This window comes from Ambystoma mexicanum, chromosome 3p, assembly GCF_040938575.1.
Source record: "Ambystoma mexicanum isolate Mex_15411 chromosome 3p, UKY_AmexF1_1, whole genome shotgun sequence".
NCBI classification, from domain to species: domain Eukaryota; kingdom Metazoa; phylum Chordata; class Amphibia; order Caudata; family Ambystomatidae; genus Ambystoma; species Ambystoma mexicanum.
Window position 1 is genome coordinate 963,110,154 of NC_090925.1, and position 22,099 is coordinate 963,132,252.

The 22,099-nt window shown below is 47.4% G+C and overlaps 1 protein-coding gene across 4 annotated transcripts in view; it reads left to right on the forward strand.

The window, feature by feature from the left end:
• ITCH (itchy E3 ubiquitin protein ligase) overlaps positions 1-22,099 on the forward strand; it is a 2,968,415-nt gene that overhangs the window by 1,031,274 nt on the left and 1,915,042 nt on the right. The gene's annotated exons all lie outside the window — the stretch shown is intronic.

Here is a 22,099-nt window from a genome sequence, read left to right on the forward strand (position 1 = left end):
CCAAGTGGTGAGCCGGCCGGCTCACCACTTAGCATGTTTGAGTGACAGCTAGGCTGAGTGAATGGGGGTTTTCTGCATAAAAGCAGGGCTTTGGGGACTGGAACTTCAGAAGTCGCCACAGGACCGAAGAATCCCACGAGGGAGAAGCTGAGCAGACCTGCTACGACGAAACCACCGGTGGAGCCCTGCTGAACCGTCTCACCACTTTTCCCAACGACAGAGGTCGTCTCCCGCCGGAGAGTCTTCTTCCTTTGACTGGTGGGGATAACCAGTTTCACTGTCTTTTCGCCTTCCCGACGCATCTCGTGGCCGCCTTGCCTGTGCCAAGCACCCCGGCAACTGGAATACCACGTTTTACTGCGACCGCGAAGTAAAGGGTAATACCTTTAACCGGAAAACTCTGCGGCTGGTTTCTTCCCTGGCAGTGCAACGGCCTTCATCTTTCCTCCAAGTCGAGATCTTCTCTTCCCCTCGACGACGCCGAGACTTGCACCCGCTGCCAGGAACAACTGCCACCGCTGGAGGATCCTTCCCACTTAAGGTACAGTGTTACGCCTGGCTTCCCTTGCCACCGAATGTACGGGGTAGATTTAGCCCCCAGCTTTCGAACCTGAGTTATCCTGGGACACCCTGGCTAAACTTTTCTGACCCTCTCTAAACTCTTTTCGAACTCTCTGCGAGACTTTCAAAGCCTAGTGTAACTGTGTGATCTTGGGCGCATTTGTGCTCTGCTCTCTCTAAGAGTGGGCCCAGCCTATGGACCTTGGCTCACAGGTGACTTTTGCTCTTCTGCCTTGCTAAAAGTGTTCCTAAATCTTAAGAGTGGTGTATCTTCACATATTCTGCCTTTTTCCCTCCCTTTTTCATGAACTTATTGGAGTGCCATCTATAGTTAAGCGCTCACCTCTGTCTGGAAATAAGTGGTGTTAACTAAGACTTGTCTGATAAGGAATAAGGGTTGTATATATTATAATAGTAACTGTGTTTAGAGTGTTTTACAATAAGAGTGCTGGAGTGTTTCAAACTGTGTTTTTAAATAAATAATGATATACTTTGATACCAAAGCTCTGGTCCGTGTTTGCTTGTGCTATTGTGTCGGAGTGCCTATTGTGTATACTTTGCATACTGCCTAACTCTTCTTGAGGGAAGTCTGACTGCTCAGCCACAGCTACCAGGTAAATCTGGGTGGTACAGACTGCTACCAAGTGGGTTTACTGCTAACACCTGTAGTCTTAAATCTTTTGCAGTGTTCCCAAAGGGAACTGCACAGGTTTCTGCCTAACAATTATGAACTGTGTGATATCTTTGATGATGCCCTTCAAGAATAAGACGCTCCTGCCCTTCAATGTGGCAGTAGATGCCCCTATGCTGGAAGTGTGTGAGAAGCCAGCTTCTAAACTGGCACTGGGCAGTGAACTGGCAAAGAAGCACCATCCTGCCCCATCAGACCTGTTGTTTCTTGCCACTCGTGCCTCACCGGTTTGGTGGTTCAGGCAGCAACAGCTAGCCTGAAGACCTCCACCTTCCCTTCTACCAGACAGGAAAAGGGACTTGATGCTTGCGGTAAGAAGGGTTTTGCATTGGGCAGTCTGGCCCTGCATGCCGTGAATGCCTCTTGCCCCATGGCAAATTTCTACTAAGGCCCTTGGGTGGCTGTTGCCAAGGCACTGAAGACGTCCCTGACGGAAAGAGGAGGGACTCTTTTCTGTCGTTACTTACTGATGACAAAATAGGTCCATGGTCATGAGCACTGTGGTCAGACGCCATTCCTGGCTGATGAAGTCTGGATTGGCAGCCGATGTTCAGGCCAAGCTGTTGGACATACCTTTCATTGGCCAACATCTTTTTGGAGACAAGGTTGATGACGCCCTCCAGAAGGTGCAGTCATCAATCGCAACAGCTAAGTATTTGGGGCATGCCTTGCAACAGCCCTCCACACAGTCGTCTCAGGGTAGGGGTTTTCATCCCACCCTTGCCTATGCCCCAAGAGGCCATGGTCAGTCTGCCCCAGGAAGAATGCAGAGCAGGTGCTTCTGAGAGGTAAAGGGTAGAGGTAACAGAGGGGTGGTGTGGCCACCACCACTCCCCAGGGGACAAAACCTCAGTGACGGGCTATGTTACCAACACCGTTGGAAGGGAGGCTTTCCCTGTTCAGCCCGGAATGGTCACAGATCCAGCCTGATGCTTGGGTTTTACAGGTCAGCCAACAGGGGTATTGTCTCCTGTTCCTACAGCGCCTTCTGGACCATGACCCTTGGGTCACCTTATTTTGTCTCTGGACCCATCCTCTAAGAGGTGGTCCTTCAGCTTCTGTCAAAGAGTGCGATCCAGCTGGTACCGAGCTTGGAATGATGTAGGGGGTGGTACTCCTCTATTTTTTGGTGCCAAAGCACGACTGAAGCTTGCATCCCTTTTTGGATCTTTGGCTGCTGAACTTGTTCCTGTGCATTGACAAGTTCAAGATGGTTACACTTGCTCAAATCCTGCAAGCCATAGATTTACAGGACTGCTGGTATCACTGGTCCATCAGGATGCCTTCTTCCATGTGCCAATTCATTGACCTACATTGCTACCAGTTGAAAGTCCTGCCTTTCAAACTTTTTTCAACCCCCAGGGTTTTCACAAAGCTGCTAGCAGTGGTGGCGGCTTGCCTCAGGAGTGCGGGACATTCATGTCTTTGCTACCTGGACGACGGGCTCGTCCGACCTTGCTCCCCAGATCTAGTGTCAGAGCATTTACTCTGCAATTGCACTGTATTCCTAAACCTGGGCTTTTCCCTGAACTTCAAAAAAGCTTATGTTTCGCTGTTCCCATCCCTCTGATCTATCAGAGCAGTATTGGGCACTTGTCTGGGCAGCTCTTTCCCACCCGAGTACCGAGTGGCGAACATTTTTCTGATGGTCTGTGTCCTCCAATCATAGGAACAAGTCACAGCCTCTGCTTTCCTTCGCCTTCTGAGCCTCATGGCCTCATGGCCTCCTGCATCCTAGTGATTCCAGAGACAAGGCTGTGCATGAGATTGCATCAGTGGCTTCTCTGTTACCACATGTCGCAGTTTCAGGGCCTCCTGTTGGACCTTTTACAGGTCTCGGAGCAGGTTGCTTAGGATCTTGCATAGTGGGCCGTACGGACAACTTGCTGAGAGGCCATTGTTTCTTCAACCGTGGTCCCAGGTGACTGGTCAGGGACGCATCTCTGACTGGTTAAGATGCTCAACTGTCAGATCTGACTGTGCGGACTGTGGTCACCCACGGAGTCTCGGGAACGCATCAACTTGTTGGAGCTAAAGGTGATGAGGCTGGCTCTGGTCGCTTTCCTCCCTTCTATGAAACGCAAGACTGCTATTCCCGACAGGCAACACAGTGGCCATGCACTACCTCAACAAATGAGGTTGTGTGTGGTCCTTGCCTTTGTGCAGAGAAGCAATGCCACTGTGATTCTGGGCTCTGGAGAAAAGTCTTTCTTCCGGCCAGATGAGCCGCCGTTAGAGAAACAGTGTCACAGCTGATAACTTGAGCACACACACTTCGACCTCCCATGAATGGGAGCTTTGCCAGGAAGTTCTGGAGATCTCATTTTGAGGGGTATCCTCAAGTGGACCGCTTCACAGTACATGGTATGCTCTATGATAAAGAAATTGTTTTTCTAAACCTGTATGGCTCAAATATCAATCAACCTGAGTTCTATACCACAGTATTCGAAAAACTAGCGAGATATCCTACTGCCCGGGTGTTCTGTGGAGGGGATCTCAATACAATTCTGGATGTACAGAAGGATCGTACATCGACACAGGCCAAGACACTAACCAAAGCAGCACAGACAATACTAACACAAATGTCAGATCTGCAATTAAAGGATGTTTGGAGGACACTAAACCCTGATGGGAGAGAATACACATACTACTCCACAGTCCATGATATGCACTCGAGGATTGATTTGTGGTTAATAGACTGGGATAGTATGGCCTGGGTAACGAAATGTTATATACACCCCAGAACTTAGTCTGATCATTCCCCGATAAAATTAACGTTTCAAATCCCGGATAAGTCCAGTCCAAGACCGCCATGGAGGTTTAAACCTGCAGCCCTAAGAGATATAGTATATAAAAAAGCAATGGCACAGTATGTGCAAGATTACTTTGAGATCAATGAACATTCAGTTTCCACTCGAGCCATATTGTGGCAGGCATTTAATGTATGCATAAGGTGCCTATCAATATCAATTGAACGGGGAATCCTCAAAGATATTAGAGCGCGAATACAGAGGCTCGAAACACAATTAACATCACTACAAAACCAGTATGCCACTACCCCGACTCCCCTATTGGGCACTGAAATTAAGGCCAAACTAGAGGAATACTGAGAAGCAGCAGACCAGGAGATACGATTTTTTGACAGGCCCGTAGCTGCACGTAGATACGGGGAGGGTGAACGACCTAGAAAACTATTAGCCAGAGCAGTGCGTGGAGAAAGAGGACCCACTAGTATACCTTGTATACAATTAGAAGACGGTACAATGACCACAAACCAGAATGAAGTGAAAGGCACATTTCATAAGTTCTATAAAGAATTATACGTCCCCCCCCCATCCCCCCAAGGGCACAGTCACTAACATCGAGATAGAACAATACCTATCCAAGATACCAACAACGCTAATAGCAGAATCAACAAGGGAACTACTAGAGGCACCCATTACCAAAGCTGAAATTTATGAAGCAATTAAAGCTCTTCCTAATAGAAAAGCTCCGGGTGCAGATGGGCTAGGAGCAGAATTTTATAAGGAGTTTGATCAAATCCTAATACCCAGACTACATTCTGTCTGGACGGAAGCTCTAGAAATGGGAGAACTTCCCGAAACCACCAGGGAAGCAATAATGACACTCCTACTTAAACCAGGTAAACCCCCGGGAGAATGTGCATCATATCGCCCATTATCATTAATAAACACTGATGCCAAGATTTTGGCAAAAATATTAGCAACAAGACTCGCACCATATATGCGTATATGGTGCATGAAGATCAGGCCGGATTTATTACGGGTAGATCTACTGCCACAAATATTAGACGATGCCATCAGATATTGAACTCTGTACCTGCTACAACCCAAGGGATAGCGGTATCCCTAGATATGAGAAAAGTGTTTGACACAGTTTCATGGCCCTTTCTCTTTGGAGTTCTACGTAACTATGGATTTGGCCCACAATTCATAAGGTGGATTCGGGTACTATATACATGACCATATGCAAGGATCAGAGTGAATGGGGCTCTCACAGACATACTGGAGCTGTTGGGAGGTACCAGACAAGGCTGCCCGCTCTCCCCCTTGCTTTTTAGCATTAGTTATAGAACCATTGGCAGATATTCTCAGGACTCGTTACAGCTCATTTGGGATACGACTCGAAGGCAAGCCACAAATTATAACGCTTTATGCAGATGACATACTTTTATATTTAAAAAACCCTGACAGTACGCTTGGCAAAATCCTGGCGGAGTTTAGAAAATTTGGTGAATACTCTGGATTACGCATGAACCCCCACAAATCAGAAATATTTCCGCTCACAGACGCCACGTCACAACCCCGAAACCTGCACGGACTTATATGGAGTCCGACACACAGTGTACCTGGGTGCTCATATAGCCAGAACGGCACAGCTATCCCGTGCTCTGAACTATGTGACATTGGGAGAAGCACTCTGCACTAAAATGAAACGATGGAATGCACTTCCAATATCAATGGCAGGGCGAATAGCATTAATTAAAATGGTACTACTATCGAAGCTTTTCTACCTCTTTAGTACGGTACCAGTGTGGCCCGGCCGTGCTTTGTTCACGAAAATCAATAGTGCCTGCATAGCTTTTGTATGGGGCGGATGCCCTAGACTAAGCTGGAGAATCTTGAGACACACATCAAAGGGGAGGGCTGATGGCGCCAGACATAGAGCTTTATTACTTGGCAGCACAGGCATAGCAGGCTGCCAGATAGGCCGCATGCTTTCTTAATCCTACTGACGCATTAATGTCAATACAAGAGAAAGAGGCGATTGGGGCGCTCCAGAGGATGACCAGACCCACCCCGAAACAATACAATACGACCAACCCCTTAAAAGTCACAATCACGGCATGGTCCAGAATCACGGATATATTTGGTGTTGGGAAACTATACCATTCGAGCATGCTAATATGGGGAGATCCATACACACAATTCAATATTGAAGGTGAAATAGCGAGGCATTGGAGAGCTAGAGGTATCACACAATGGGGCCAGTTGTACCCGGACAAGCATTTTATATCATGGGAAGATATTAAAGATACGTTGGGTAATAGACACACGTATAAACAGCAATATATCATATCAAAGTGGTAACCCTCACGCAACAAATCCATCCAACATTCCCAGAGGAGCCAGAAATAAATATGGCACTAGGCTATATATTTATGGGAGGAACCCAGAAGATCACTTCCTCGATGCTGTACAAGACTTTGATACAAACACGCCCAGCGGTAATCCACACAGCTAAGGGGAAATGGGAACAAGACCTGGGGCAACTGATAGATTATCGGGAATGGTCCCGGATCTGTGCACTGACTAAAGAGATATCGTGCAACTCGAGGTTTAAGATGATACATTACAAAGTAGTCCATAGGACGCATTACACACCATCGAGGCTTAAGCAAATATATCCCACACTGAATGGTACCTGTCCAAGATGTGACTCTGAAAATGCTAATATTTTTCATATGCTGTGGGACTGTGTCAAATTGGGGAAATATTGGTCGGAAGTATGTGGGGCTCTTGATAAGATGGCAGACCAACCGATGGTATGGACACCGCGAATTTGCATGCTGGGAGCAGTAGGGAAACTGGACCCGACTTGGAGGAAACTATTGAATCGGAGTCTACTCATAGCCAAAAGGGTCATTTTGATGCAATGGAAAAATATACAATCCCCCACGATAGTAGACTGGAACAGAGATATGGTGTGGATTAATGATACGGAGGAGCTTTATATTGACTCGGTCACGCTACACAGTAGGCCCAGGAACATATGGTCATGGTACAAGAAATATCTGATCTAAACGAATCAGAAACTCTGAATACAGAAGGCAGTTGAACTGTATCTGTAATATATCTGTGTTACTGAAAATCGCTAATGTGTGTGCATAACCTGTGTGCAAATATAAATAAAATTTGTCAAAATAAAAAAGTGGACCTCTTCACTTCGTGTCAACAGGAAATGCGTGTTTTTCTCTTCCTTGGACTTTACTAGTTGGGGAGCTCAGGGGGACGCACTGATGGTCAAGTGGACATTCCATCTATTACGCGTTCTCGCTGATCCCTGTCATTCCGCTGTTTCTCAGAAGAATGTGCCTGTTCGAAGCCACGTTTGATCCTGATTGCCCCGGACTGGGCCTGAAGGTGGTATTCGGAGCTGCTGGGCATGGCATCTTCTTTACCTGGTGCCTTATGAGCAGAGTTGGAGGGGTGCGTTGTCCATGCAATCCTGAGCTGCCTGAAACTTCATGCTTGGCTACTAAGAGGCTGACATACAAGGAGTGGGACTTGTTGGAAGATGTCATCGATTTGCTCCTTTCAGCTAGTAAGCCCCTACGAAATCCATTTATGTGGTGTACATGTTTGATTTGGGGCTGGGAAAGGTATCCGTATCCTTTATTCTGTCTGCTATCCTGTCGCTGCTAGACTTTCTGATATCCTTGGCCAATGCAGGCCTGCAGATTGGCACTATTAAGCGTTACCTCACCGCTATTTTGGTTATCAAGAGGTCCCTGGAGCAGGGCTCGTTCTTCACAATCCCTACTAGTATGCAGTTTTTTGCGGTTTGTGTAATCGGTTAATTCCCCGCCAGTTTGTGGTTCTGGTGTGGATTTTGAGTTTAGTTTTGACATTCCTTATGGTTGCTTCGTTTGAACCCCTCTATTCCTGTTCAATTAGATTACTCAACCTTAGGGGGATTTTCCTGATTGCCATCACTTCCACGAGACGGTTGAGTGAGCGCCAGGCCTCGTCAGTTATACACCCGTATTTGTTTTTTTCCAAAGGGAAGGTGACTGAGAGTGAGCCCTTCCTATCTGCTGAAGGTGGTCTCGGATTTCCATTTCTGTGTTTTTTCCTCCGTCTCACCCTTCCATGGCAGAGGAACTATTCCTTCGGCTAGACCCGATGCAGGCCCGTAAATTCTACGTCGCTCATATTAGAGGCTTGGAAAGATGACCAGCGTTTTGCGGGTTATACTCTGGCTGTTACCAAACAGATCCTGTTGAGGTGGATCATTCTCTGCATCTCTGAATGCTATGATCTGGCTGGCAAGGATGCTCTTGAGTGTCTCTGGGTGAATTCTACCAGAGGAGTGGCTGCCACCTTTGCCCTGCAGAAGGGGCGTCTCTGTGCTGGACGTCTGCCACGCAGCGACGTGAACATCTCTGCACACGTTAGCTAAGCATCACTGCATGGATTCCCTTGGGGGACTGGGTGCCTGTTTTATTAGGACAGTAATTCTGGTTTTCTTGTCTAGGTGGTGTCTTTGCTCCCTCCCTCTAGATTTGCATACCTCTTTGGGAATCTATCCTAGATGAAGAGTCCGTGGGAGGAAGGAATTCAATAGAAGAACAAATAACTTATCTTGGAATGTTCTTTCTGATGGATGTTCCCCCCACGGATTTCCTCATCACAGTTGTACCTGCCCCTCTTTGGGTAGCTAGTCGACCTTAGTTCTGCGGTCTTTCATCATCACAGTGCCAGGGAAAAAAGTTGGAACTGAGGTCACGGAGCGTGCACCTCAGCATATACTGCCTCCAACGTTATGTCCAGCGGAGCCGATGCAGAGCTGTGCTGCTCCCCTTGGTGGCAGAAAAGTTTCAGGCATCGAGTAAGAGTTTGAATGTTCTTGATATCTGATGGATACTTTTGTAATTCTAAATGGTTATTTAATCCTGTTGCCAGAAAAGCTCTACTTATGTCGCGGGATGAGAAAAGTATCTAGGAATGATGTCTGGGTTGGTATGTCCCAGACGTCTGGAAGGACCTTTTGTGAATAGATCACTTTGGCTTATATATGTGTGTATATAAATGAACATTCATGTTACATAGATAGTCCGTAGTGCTCTTCTTCATACTTGTACATATAATATTTTATAAAATAATTGTTTTGTATAATAAGAATGTATTACTCGGAAACATGGGCGTTCCTAGGATGTCCAATGCATTTCGGTCCGAAGAACCATCTTCAGAGACCAAGTTCTAAGTAACAGGAATAATCAAAATACATTTGGTGAGTGGTTTGTTACACAGGATATTGTTTTCATATCTATCCATGTCAATGTGTACCAAAATTACCTGCCTATATGGTCTTCACGTAAAACTTCTGAAAGTGCTTAATTTCTTCCCGTCAGGCTGTGGAAAGTATTTCCTTTTTTGGTTCCTCTTCTATGACCTAGGGTCCTTCTATAGGATCAGATTTTTTTTTTGTTTGTACTTATATAGCGCACAAAGCCCAGAGGCATCTAGGCGCTTTAATTTAAGGATATGGTTACAGAAAGTGCTATCAGAATACAATTACATGGCTACAGAATAGGCAGACCCTAATGCCTGGAGAAGTGCATAAAATACATACTTGGGAAAGCTCACCTCTTGTTGCGGGGAGCTACATCAGAGTACATATAGTAAATTAATTCTATTGACCGTGCAGGAATTTTCAATGGAACTTGAGAACTGAACTAAAGAAATCTCTGAAATTCAATCCGAACTCACAAATGCACTCTAGTCTGCAGATCTAGAGAAATTACTTAAGGACATTAACAACAATCTATCATACCATTGAACAGAACTAGAGAGTGAACAATTAAGGAAATTTCGACGAAACACCTATGACTGCCTAAATGACATGGTCTACACATGGATGGACACATTTATACAGAATACACCACAATGAGGCACAATCAGCTCCTCCGATCAAAGCAGTACAGAATCGGAGCCCAAAAATAACGAACCAGAGGACAGTCAGAGAGCAGGCACGAATAGTACCAACATAGTACCTAAACGCTCAAGGATCACAGCAAGTGTTTTTTAGGCAGGGGAGGAAGAGGCAAAGGTCCAGAAAGGGATACAGGAAGAAAGACTTAACATCCCATAACACGACAGAACCCAAAGATAACTCTGTAGTCAACCTATCCAAGGGGCACTTCACCAAGACAGAATTAGACTTGTTACAGAAAGTTTTGAACTTTGTTCCATTCTACAGAGCAAACCTATTTGACAAAAAAGTGGAACTCTTTAAGTTTTCCAGAAAGTTGAGACTAAAAGCATTTTTTGCCCAACAAAATAGTGATGATCTGGAAGAGCCCATTGAGGAACCAGAGTTCACTGAATTTAAAACCAAAGGTACCTTAGTTTCCCTTTACAACCTACCCAATCGTTGATTTATTTCAAAGAATGGTGACAGTGGGTCTCCAGAAACTATCTTATGCACGGCCAAAACACAGTAATTATTGCCGGAAAGTAGTTAACATTATACGAAGACTGTTCACAGACACTACAGTTACTTTTAGACCAGCAGACAAAGGGGGAGGACTAGTTGTCCTCGACACTGAAGAATATGATGGGGGAATGTGAATCATAGCTATAAAACAAACATATATGCTCCCATTGATCATTCTCACACTGTGTATGAGAACCAATTTGGAAAGCTTACTTACCGGGGCACAAAAGAGAGGATGGATATTAGACAAAACACAGAGCATTCTTACTGCAGCACACCTGTATTCTACACATTACCTAAATCCACAAGAATCCACTGAAACCGCCAGGTTGACCCATAGTTTCTTTCCATTCCCAATTACTCTCAAATACTCGCTACACGTGTTTCCCCATCACATTTTGCAAAGGTTCTTCAGGAGAGTTTAACACATTCTTGATTACCTTTTTAAGAAAAAAGAAAATGTATCAAAGGTTTACATTAGAAAAGAAAATAAAAAAATGGGGGACCATTGCCACTTAATTTGTGACTTCATAATTTTGCTGTGGGGAATAGAGAAGGGCTTGTTTACTTTAACTAGTTAAATTTATATTCAACAAATATTTGGCTCATGGAGTTCTTTTCAATAACCACTTTTTAGTCTCTTTAGGCTATTTGTTAATTGAAGATTCCTCACCTTAGTATTATATCTAGTTTCTCCTCTCAAAGTCCTCTTTTCGGATTCAGATTCCATAGCAGAGTGCCGCCGAATGCTTTCGTGGCTACTCTGTAACTGATTTGTTGAATATAAATTTAACTAGTTAAAGTAAACAAGCCCTTCTCTATCCCCCACAGAATCTAAACAAGATTAGACAGCAGAGGGCTGTAATATGGTATAAATTACTTAAAACAAGGAGTAAAGAGAAAGTTATTTCACAAACAAAGGATATTGGAACAAGAATAAGTTTTTTTTTTTTTTTTTTTTTTTTGGTGAGTACAAAACAATAACTATTAAATTAATAATTTCACAAAGCAAATTATGAAGTCACAAATTAAGTGGCAATGGTCCCCCATTTTTTAATTTTCTTTTCTAATGTAAACCTTTGATACATTATTTTCTTTTTTCTTAAAAAGGTAATCAAGAATGTGTTAAACTCTCCTGAAGAACCATTGCAAAATGTGATGGGGAAACCCATGTAGAGAGTATTTGAGAGTAATTGGGAATTGAAAGATACTATATGGAAAATTGATACACAAATCCTAAGGATATGCTTGCATGTAAAGTTAACATGTCTAGTTTACAATGGAACTATGGAATTACAGATCTGACTATTTGGAATCATTAATCTGTTGAACCTTACTCTTTATTTTCATCAATACTCACCGAAACAAACTCAATACAAGTGGTTGGCGCATTAGAGTAAAATTATAACTCTTATTGCTTTTCAGTTTTTGATTGCTTCTGTGTAGCAACCACACATGGATTAGAGTCTTACTCATGCTGACAACCTTCTAAGTAAATAAGTGACCAGTTTGACTACATCAAATTTGTCGGCAAGGCAAGTTTTTTTTGATTGGTTGCAAACTCTCTATTGACCCATAGTCTCGCCCACCAACAGCATTTTACAGCTTTGGGCACATACCTTGACTCCTTCATACAACCACTCATTCAGGTACCAGACGCATCAAAAACACGACATATTTCATTGACATACTCAACACCCTGCAGGTCGACAGTCAAGACTTGCTTTTTGCTGCAGACGTAAAAAGTCTATACACCTCATAGTCTTAAGTCCCATCCCCTTTCCTCCATACTGCATGGGCATTCCTTTCAAGGTACGGGAGACGGAACCTTTTTCACCAGAAAAAACCTTCTTCCCCTTAAAATGTACAGGCGCGTGGGGGTGCGGCCCTGGGAGCATGCGCTGCCCTGACTCCGCCCTCCGGTGCCACACCCCAGTCCCCTTTTCCACGTTGACAAGAACGGGCTGAATTCACCAGCGCTCCTGTGTCTGGCTCCGGCCATGTAATTCCACGCGCGGATACTTCTTTGTCTTTTTTGTCTCTATATCATTCAGGTTCTCGGTCGTCACGCTCCTCCCCGGCGCATGTCAACTTCTACAGGGTTCAGCAGGTGTCCATCCTGCGATAGGCTCTTCCCGACTAAAGACCCCCATGCCCTCTGCCTATGGTGCCTTGGCCCAGACCATGGCTGGCAAGCTTGTACCGCATGTGACGCGCTTTCCTCGAGGTCTCTGAAGAACAGACTAGTCCGGTGGAGGGAGCTCTTCCAGAGATCGCCTCCAGATGACCTAAAGGACTTAGTCTATCATCGATCCAAGCCCAAGGTAGAGCCGCTCTTTTCCAGCGCACACCGCAAGGGAGACTCCTTCCCAAGGACTCACCCGCGCGGGAGGGACTGCACAGGTCCTTGTATCAGCACAAGTACCGAGGCTGTGACAGCTACCAGCCGACAGGCTGAGGGATCAGCAGATCCTGCTGGTGACAGTGCTGAGGGACCGGAAGGTTCTTTTACCGGGTCTTCACCTGAGAGGATACGCCCAAGTACCAGCATTATGACAGAGGGGGCGCCTTTACGCAGTTCTACCGGCAGATCCGCCGAGGGGGAAAACCTACCGGGCCACGGCCTGAGGAACAGGGTAGGCCCCATGATCCACACTCAAGAGTCCTGGATGGGGCGGGGCCCAGCGGGCCGAGCAACACAACGCAGGCACGTGAAAGGCAGCGTGACAAAATGGCTGCCATGCCAGAAAATCCAGACATTCCAGTCGACGCCTCTCCAACGAAGACAGGTTGAGGACCGTGTTTCGAGGTGGGAGTGGTGTCAACCAGGTATGAGGCCTACAGCTTATCCTTCATTTGTGCAAGGTAGGTTCCCACTGCGTCCACATGGGCAGGGCACGCAAGGGCTCCAGCAGCCGTCCGCTAACGCGTCAATATCACCTACCACCAATCCAGCCTGCAAGGACAGGTTCTTTGTAAAGTTCCTTGGGATCATGAAATCTCCACAGATGGGGGTCATCCTCAGGGACACAATGAAGGACTTGCTCCATCCAATGCCCCTGGCGCAGCCTCAGCAGCCCGCTCCGGCCCCCCAACCGATTGTGCAGGCGGTTCCGCAAAAGCCTCCGCTTTAGCCTCTGGCTCCGGTCTCTGTACCTCAGCCCCCGCATCCTAGCACCCGACACCCCCCAAACCCCCCCCGCCAGTGCCAGACCCTCCGGACCCACAGGTGGACACAGATGAGGAGGAAGACCCTGACACGCCATCTTCAGCCAAGGCCTTCCATGTACGTCTGGCAGGGCTGGCAGAGTACTTGGGCCTTCCTCAACCAGAGGTCAAGCTACCAGCAGAGGGGTCCTCGCAGAAGTCCTCACGATACGTCCCATTACCAGAACGGGGATCTGGATGCAGAAAGGACATAGTTGCCTTGGCCAAGAAGGGTTGGCTCAAGCCCCACTCAGCACAGCCGGTAAACAAATGCCTGGATGCCAAGTACAGGCAAATGGAGGAGGATACACTTTTGCTATCGGCCCATCCTCGGCCACACTCCTCAGTGATCGCTACATCATCACTTTACTCCAAGCCTCAGTAGTCCTCAGCCTCCTCCTCCTGCGGCAATGCTAGGAAAGGAGGAGAAGATCGTGGGAGGCGTGCGAGAAGAAGCTGTATTCCAACGTGCCCTTGCACCTGCATCAAACCAACGCAGGTGCCATGCTGGCAGCTGTTAACCAGAGGCTCTGGCAGGAAATTGTGGACTTCCTCCCAGAGCTTCCAGCCAGAGCCAATCATGATTCAAGGCGGGATTGGCGGAGTCCAAGATTGTGGCGCAGGACATCATGGAGTCCACCGTGGCCCACATAAACAACTCTGGGCGTGCCATCTGTCTTGCCACGGACATGAGAAGAACGGCTTGGCTCTGTGCTACAAATTTCAACCCGGATGTCCAGGAACGCATCTTAGATCTTCCGTTCGAAGGGGGTGACCTCTTCCACTCCACAACGGACGAGGAGCTGGATGAAAAGAAAAACAGCTCACAAACGGCCAAGTCTTTATCCATCCTTACAAAGACCACTACCAACTGTACACCCAGTCACAGCAGCGCTCTGAGAAGAGGCATACGTACGGAGGGTTCTGCGGCTTCCAAGAGCGGAGGTCTACACAGCCTGACCATTCGCCTTCCCACCATCGGCGCAAACAACAAAAAAGGGTGGGGGGCAAGGGCTTTTTCCAGTCCCCCTCCTCCGTAACAGCCTCAGAGGGAAAGAAGGCATGACACACCCCTCTGGGTCCACGTGTCGCCAGTAGGGGGTAGGCTTGCTCTCCATGTAAATTTCTGGCACCAGCAGTGAAGTGACCTCGACCTGGTGGTACCAACACCTACTGGGTCTCATGGCAGCAGTCCTCTTGGCCGTCCCCCACACGAGACTCAGGATGAGGAGAATACAGCTGCACTTTGCGGCATCCTGGAACCAGGAAAAGGGCCATCAGTCAGAGATGATCAACGTTCCTCCGTCGCTTCACCCAGACCTTGCGTGGTGGTCCAGGGACTGCAACCTGTGGACGGGCAAGCCTTTCCGGCAACCTACACCACAGGTCACCATCACCACGGACTCCTCTCCCGAGGGTTGGGTGGGCCACCCTGGACAACCACTGCGTCCATGGCACCTGGACCCAACAGGAGTCCCACATCAATTGGCTGGAATTGAAGGCCATCTGGCTGGCTCTCTGGGCCTTCCTTCCGGTTATCGAGGGCAAGGTCATCCTTATTCAGACAGACAACTCGATATATTTTGATTATTCCTGTTTCTTAGAACTTGGTCCCTGAAGATAGTCCTTAGGACTGAAATGCATTGGACATCCTAGGAAAGCCTATGTCTCTAATAAATACTTGTTATACAAAAGTTATTTTGTAAAATATTGTACATACAAGTATGAAGAAGAGAACTACGGGTTAACTATGTAACATGAATGTTCATTTATATACACGTATATAAACCACAAGTGATATATTCACAGAAGGTCCTTCCAGACGTCTGGGACATTCCAACCCAGACATCCCTAGAAATGTTTCAGAGAGCAATAGGGATATCATAGATGAGGAATTACGTGGGAGGAGCATCCATCAGAAAGAACATTACCGAGAGGCAAGTTATTTGCTCTTCGATTGGATTGTGTCCTCCCACATATTCCTCATCTGATATATTCCTTGCAGCGTTGGCTGCTTCAGAAACATTTTCCTCAGCAGAAGGCGCTGTGCATCGTCGGCTCGATGCTCCTCGGCAGCCTCCGTCCGCTCTCGAGCATGATGTCACTGACTGTGTATATATTTCTGATGATTGTTAATCTGCTTAGAAACACATGCTGTGCATAGTCCAACATCCAGTGGTAACTGCGGAGTATTGCTTTTTGTTTTTCGTAGTCGAAAAGGGGACGTCGACAAGGCGTGTCTGTAACACTATCCCTATAGTGACGTGCAGTGTACCCACAATCCCTCACACGTCGAGGTCCCTCAGATTGTTTTTTTCTGCCCAGATATTTGTCGCCTTTACGCAGAGCTCCTCAAGAGACATTGCAAAAACATTTATTCGACTTTTGGTCGTTATGAACTTATTAACTTATAACTATATTATTACTTTACATTCCTCCTTCGGTGTCGTAGCTGCAAAGTTGTTCACCGCTGATCAAGATCTCCGACGGTGGTGCCTTCGACGGAGGAGGTTGTTCGGCGTTCGCCGAGCACGTGGCCTGGCCTCGCCGGTCAAATACAGTAGGTAGAGTGGAGTCGTGGGACATTTATTGTTTCTCTTTGAGAATGCCTTTCCCCTCCCTTTCCTTTGGGGTTGTTGTCACACGAAATCGGTTCCTCAGCTATGGAGAGGACACCCTTTAGGTTTTGCCCGCGTTGCAAGGGCAAGTTTACCTGGAAAGACGAGCATAACCGGTGTAACCGTTACTTGCCCCTCGACCACAAAGAAGACGGCTGTGCGGCCTGTCAGCTTCTTAAGCCAAAGACTTTAAAAGACTGCAGGGTCAAAAGGTGGGCAGCTTACGCCATGTCTAGGTCTGATTCATTACCCGCTGCCGCCGAAAGTGACGAGGAATGTGATAACCCGACGTCCGTTTCGGAAGTCGTAGACCTCTCTGAGCGTTCACGCTCGTCGTCTGTCCCCGGCCCCGACGAGCTCGGCTCACGCCCTGCTGATGGGGATGAACACCCCAGCGACACTGACGCACACAAAAAACACTCCCATAAAGACGCGACCCACGGCTCTTCCTCGTCGAAGTCTAAGAGAGCATTAGCGCCAACGGAGACGCAGGTCCTACCGGTGGCCTCCTCAGACCGTAAGAGTCTTAAGCCCCCTTTGCAACCGCAAACGTGACTAGTGACTGGCCTACCCCCAGATAAGGGCGCTATCACTAAACCGTCAGACGACGCGCACTGTCAGAGAGCGCCCGTCGGCGTAGAGCAAGCGACGCCTGTAACGTCGACGCCGGAGGTACCCTCGATAGACAGTTTAGTTGTCGAGAGCCTGGCACGGATTATTTCCACCGATAGCCAGAGACGGATGGCGAAAGAAACGTCGATCACCACTCACAAGGCCCGGGAGACGCCGAAAAGGTCAGAAGGAAGGCAGGAACTGCCCACTCCGTCGAGAGTGACTCCTAGCCTACCAGAAGGCTTTTCAGAAGGCGAGGGGAACCTTTCTTTGATGTTATGGGATAGGTCGAAGCGTTTTCAAACTGCAGGCCCCCCCCCCCCCCCCGACTGCTCTGGGGTACCTCAAGAAATCCTAGAGAGACTCCAGTGTTGTATGGACAAAATGGAGAGGTTTATGGAGACTCAGAACCTTCCAACACCCAAGAGATCAAGAGGGGGACCTCAGGAGGATCCCAGGGCCAAGCACCCTAGGCTGCTTGATTTCACCCCCCCCCCACCAAGAGGATGTAGATTTATATGACCTCACTGGAGAGGTCCCTCACTTTCAGGAGGATGACGAATTCTTAGGCAATGAAGGGGAACAAAACCTAGAGGAGGAAGGTTTTGAAGATAACCCAGATATGGGTGATGGGGGGGCTTCGGAGAAGACCCATAAGAGGGCGCTTCACAGCCCTGGCAGTCCCCATCAGCGTTTCAGACCGTGATGCTCGAAACCTGTCCCCGCCACTCCCCAAGGACTCACCTATTAGGAATACGTCACCTATAGACGATCAACCTACCTTTAATGCACTACTACGCAAGGCAGCAGCGCATTTCGAAATAGAGACCGGGGAAATTTCTCCTGACATAGACTTTGTAGAAAAGATCATCAAGGAGAAACCCCTTGTCAGCCAAACCATTCCCCTTCTCTCCTCAGTAAAGAGACAAATTATTCCATCACTATCTACACCCGTGTTGATCAGAGGGGTCAACCCGAGGATAGAAAAATGATTTAGTCCTTCCCCATCGGACCTGTTATACATCAGGGGCCACTCTGTACCAGACTCCTTAGTGGTGACAAATACAAGGAAAAGAGCAGGGGTCCCGCTGTCAACTAGCGAGGTACCACCAGATAAAGTGGGAAACAAATTGTATGCCCTAGGAAAGAGGATTACAGCCTCGGCTGCCTTTTCCGCAACAATTGCCAACAACAACAACTCTTTGCTGGCAAGTTACGCAGATGCACAATGGAGAAAACTACGTAAGGACATCGAGGCGGTACCGGAACCCCTACATACTAGGCTTCTAGCCACGATTACTGAAGGGACCTTAGTCAACCAAAGCATCATTCAAAATACTCTGGATGCTGCAGAAACAGCTGGCTGTTCCCTAGTCCAAGGAATCCTCCTCAAACGACATGTATGGTTACGTAATTCAAGCTTTGAACTGGAAACACAAGCATCTCTAATTAACAAACCTATAGAAGAGGCCAACCTCTTTGGTAAGGCGGTGGATGAGGCACTAGAGACAGCAAAGAAGGAATTTGACACCGTCAAAACCCTAGACCAAATTTCAAGGCCTCCCAACAAACGTAGTTATGGCAACAGATGCTTTTTTCGAGGGCAACGCCAGCAGCAACAACAGAAGCAGCAATACTCTGCAGGTAACTGGTCCTCTAACCAAGGCACCCGTGGACAATACAACCAAAGAGGACAACGTTGTGGCAAGGGAAGAGGTCGGGGTCCCACCCCTAGAGGTTCCCAAGCCACCAACACCAAATGACTCAAAGATTCAGGGCCCCTCCCATGCATCGCCGGTCAGGGGCCGGTTAACATCCTTTCTTCCAGCATGGGAGGGTATAACATCAGACCGCTGGCTACTATCAACCATAGCCCGCGGTTACTGTTTAGAATTCAACAGTTCCCCTACGTACAGACCCCCAAGGGAACGACGCATGTCACCAGAACACTTCGCCATCCTTCAAGAAGTGGACCAACTACTAGAAAAAGGAGCTATAGAGGTCGTGCCTCTATCTCAGGTAACGGAAGGTATTTATTCAGTGTACTTCCTAGTACCCAAAAAGGACTTAAACATGTGCCCTGTGCTAGATCTGCACCCAGCGAACAAATTTGTCAAACCTCAAAAGTTTCGTATGGTGACTCTACAGTAATCCCCCTGCTTTCACAGGGAGATTACATGACAACACTGGACATGAAATATGCATACTTTCATATTTTAATGTTGCCAGCGCACAGGAAATACCTCAAGTTCATGATAGAGGGCAAACACTACCAGTTCAGAGTGCTACCCTTCGGCATAGCATCAGCGCCGAGAGTATTCACAAAGGTACTAGCAGTGGCAGCGGCCCACCTGCACAGGTTGTCCATCCCAGTATACCCTTACCTCGACGATTGGCTCATAACAGGGGATTCTTACGAAACATGCTTCTCAAATACCCAAAAGACTGTAGACCTTTTGTTTGAACTGGGCTTCTCCATCAACGAGAAGTCCAGTTTAGACCCCAGCCAGATCAAACAATTCCTAGGGGCTCTAATTCGAACAAAGGATGGCCTTGTCTTCCCCTCCAACGAGAGGGTCGAAAACATGCTGTTTCAGATCCCTCAATATGTGGCCGGTCGAGAGGTGACGGTACGCAAAGCAATGCGCTTACTAGGAATGATGGTGTCATGTATTTATTTGGTACCTCACACGCGCCTGCACATGTGCCCAATGCAAGAGTGGCTCAACAGCCAGTGGTGTCAGGCCAGCGGACAATAGGACGATCTAGTGGTAGTCTCACAGGCCTTGGTTCTCTCGCTACGGTGGTGGTCGAAGGAAAACCTGGTAATAGGGAAACCATTCGCCACCCCCGCAGTGGAAGCCACTCTAACCACAGACACATCCCTCACAGGATGGGGGGCTCACCTATCCCATCAGACTACTCACGGAGTTTGGACTCCGAGCATAGCATCCAAGCACATAAACTTACTGGAGCTACTAGCTGTGTTCAAGGCACTGAAAGCCTTCCAGGCACACCTGCAAGGGAAGACACCTCACGGACAGCACCACAGCCATGTACTACCTCAACAAGCAAGGGGCCACTCACTCTGCAGGACTGTCCAAGCTGTCCCAGAACATGTGGAAGTCGGCTCTCAAACACAACATGTTCCTACTGTCACAACATGTACCAGGGGAACTCAATCTGCTAGCAGACGAACTCAGCAGAGACTTCCCTCTGCCCTCGGAGTACGAATGGCGGTTACACGAAGACATCGTCTTCGACGTCTTCACACAATGGGGATTCCCAGAAATAGATCTGTTTGCAACTCTGGAGAACTCCCAATGCCAAGATTACGCCGCCAGGTACCCCCAGAGCCAATCCAAGGGGAACAGTCTATCGATACCATGGTCAGGGAAATTTTGTTTACGCTCCCCCTTTCCCCCCCTAGCTCCCCTTATCAACAAGATAGTGCACAAGATGCACCAGGAACTAGTTACCATGATACTGGTGGCCCCTATGTGGGCCAGACAGCCATGGTTCGCTCACTTGATGGAGATGTCCCTATCTCCTCCAGTGAAACTTCCCTGCCCGTACAACATGCTGTCACAGAACAAGGGCAGGACACTACATCCATGCCCTCAGACCATGAACTTAGCAGCCTGGCTCCCGAGATCCTAGAATTTGGACATTTACAACTCCCGCAGAGATTCATGGACATTCTCAGGGAGGCTAGAAAGCCTAACACTCGTCACTGTTATTCTAGCAAATATAAAAAAAGATTTGTCATCTGGTGTAGGGGAAGGAGCATCAACCCAGTTGACTGCTCTCCCACACAAATTGTTCTGTACCTGACTCACCTACTAGACTCAGGCTTGGTGTTTAACTCTATTAAAGTCCATTTAGCTGCACTTTCCGCATACACCACTTCCCAACTTAAAGTGTCATGGTGAAAAGTCCCAGTTATTAAAGCCTTCATGGAAGGAGTGAAGAGGATCCACCCTCCCATAGCTAACCCCGCTCCCGGATGGGACCTAAATGTGGTACTAACCAGGCTCATGGGGTCATCCTTTGAACCCATGCACAAAGCAACACTCTTAAGATTGCTTTTCTAATAGCTATCACCTCCATTAGGAGAGTAAGTGAACTACAAGTGCTCTCTGTACTAGACCCCTTTGTAACAGTTCACAAGGATAAGGTGGTTCTACGCACACATCCTAGGTTTGCACCAAAATTTATCTCTAAATTCCATGTCAACCAATCAATAGAACTACCAACGTTCTTTCAAAATCCTTCAAACTTAGGTGAGAAGAGCCTGCATACACTGGATGTTCGCAGAGCCGTGATGTTTTATATAGAAAGAACTAGACCATTGAGAAAGACTAATCAGTTCTTTGTCTCGGTGGCAGCAGGAAGAGAAGGAGATGCAGTTTCAAAATCCACTATTTCTAGATGGATTGTACAATGCATCACTCTGTTACACTCTTGCTAAGAGGGAACTACCCTTCAAGCCAAGAGCACACTCCACTCGAGGCACCGGGGCTTCCCTAGCTTTCATTGCAAATGTCCCTCTTGAGTTAATTTGCAAAGCGGCAACCTGAAGTTCTGTTCACACCTTTACAAAACTCTACTGTCTAGATGCCCACTCTAGATCTGATTCCCAGGTGGGGCAAGCAGTGTTAAGACATCTTTTTTCTACTCTTCCTTCTCACAACCCACCTCAAACTCCGGGTACTGCTCGCTAGTCTATGCACAGCATGTGATTCTAAGCAGTTTAACAAACATCAGAAGACAATGCATTACTTACCGTAAAAGCATTTCTGATGGTTGTATCTGCTTAGATTCACATGTGCCCACCCTTCCTCCCCGCTCGGATGGAAGAAACATAGACTTTCTTCTATATCTCTCTTTTCTGTACTCACTCACGTCTAATAGGCTCCCTCAGGGTAGAAAAAATACAAACAGAGGGACCTCGACGCGTGAGGAATTGTGGGTACACTGCACGTCACTATATGGATAGTGTTACAGACACGCCTTGTCGACGTCCCCTTTTCGAATATGAAAAACAAAAAGCAATACTCTGCAGTGACCACTGGATGCGGACTATGCACAGCATGTGAATCTAAGCAGATACAACCATCAGAAATGCTTTTACGGTAAGTAATGCATTGTCTTCTGCAACCTCTGCTTG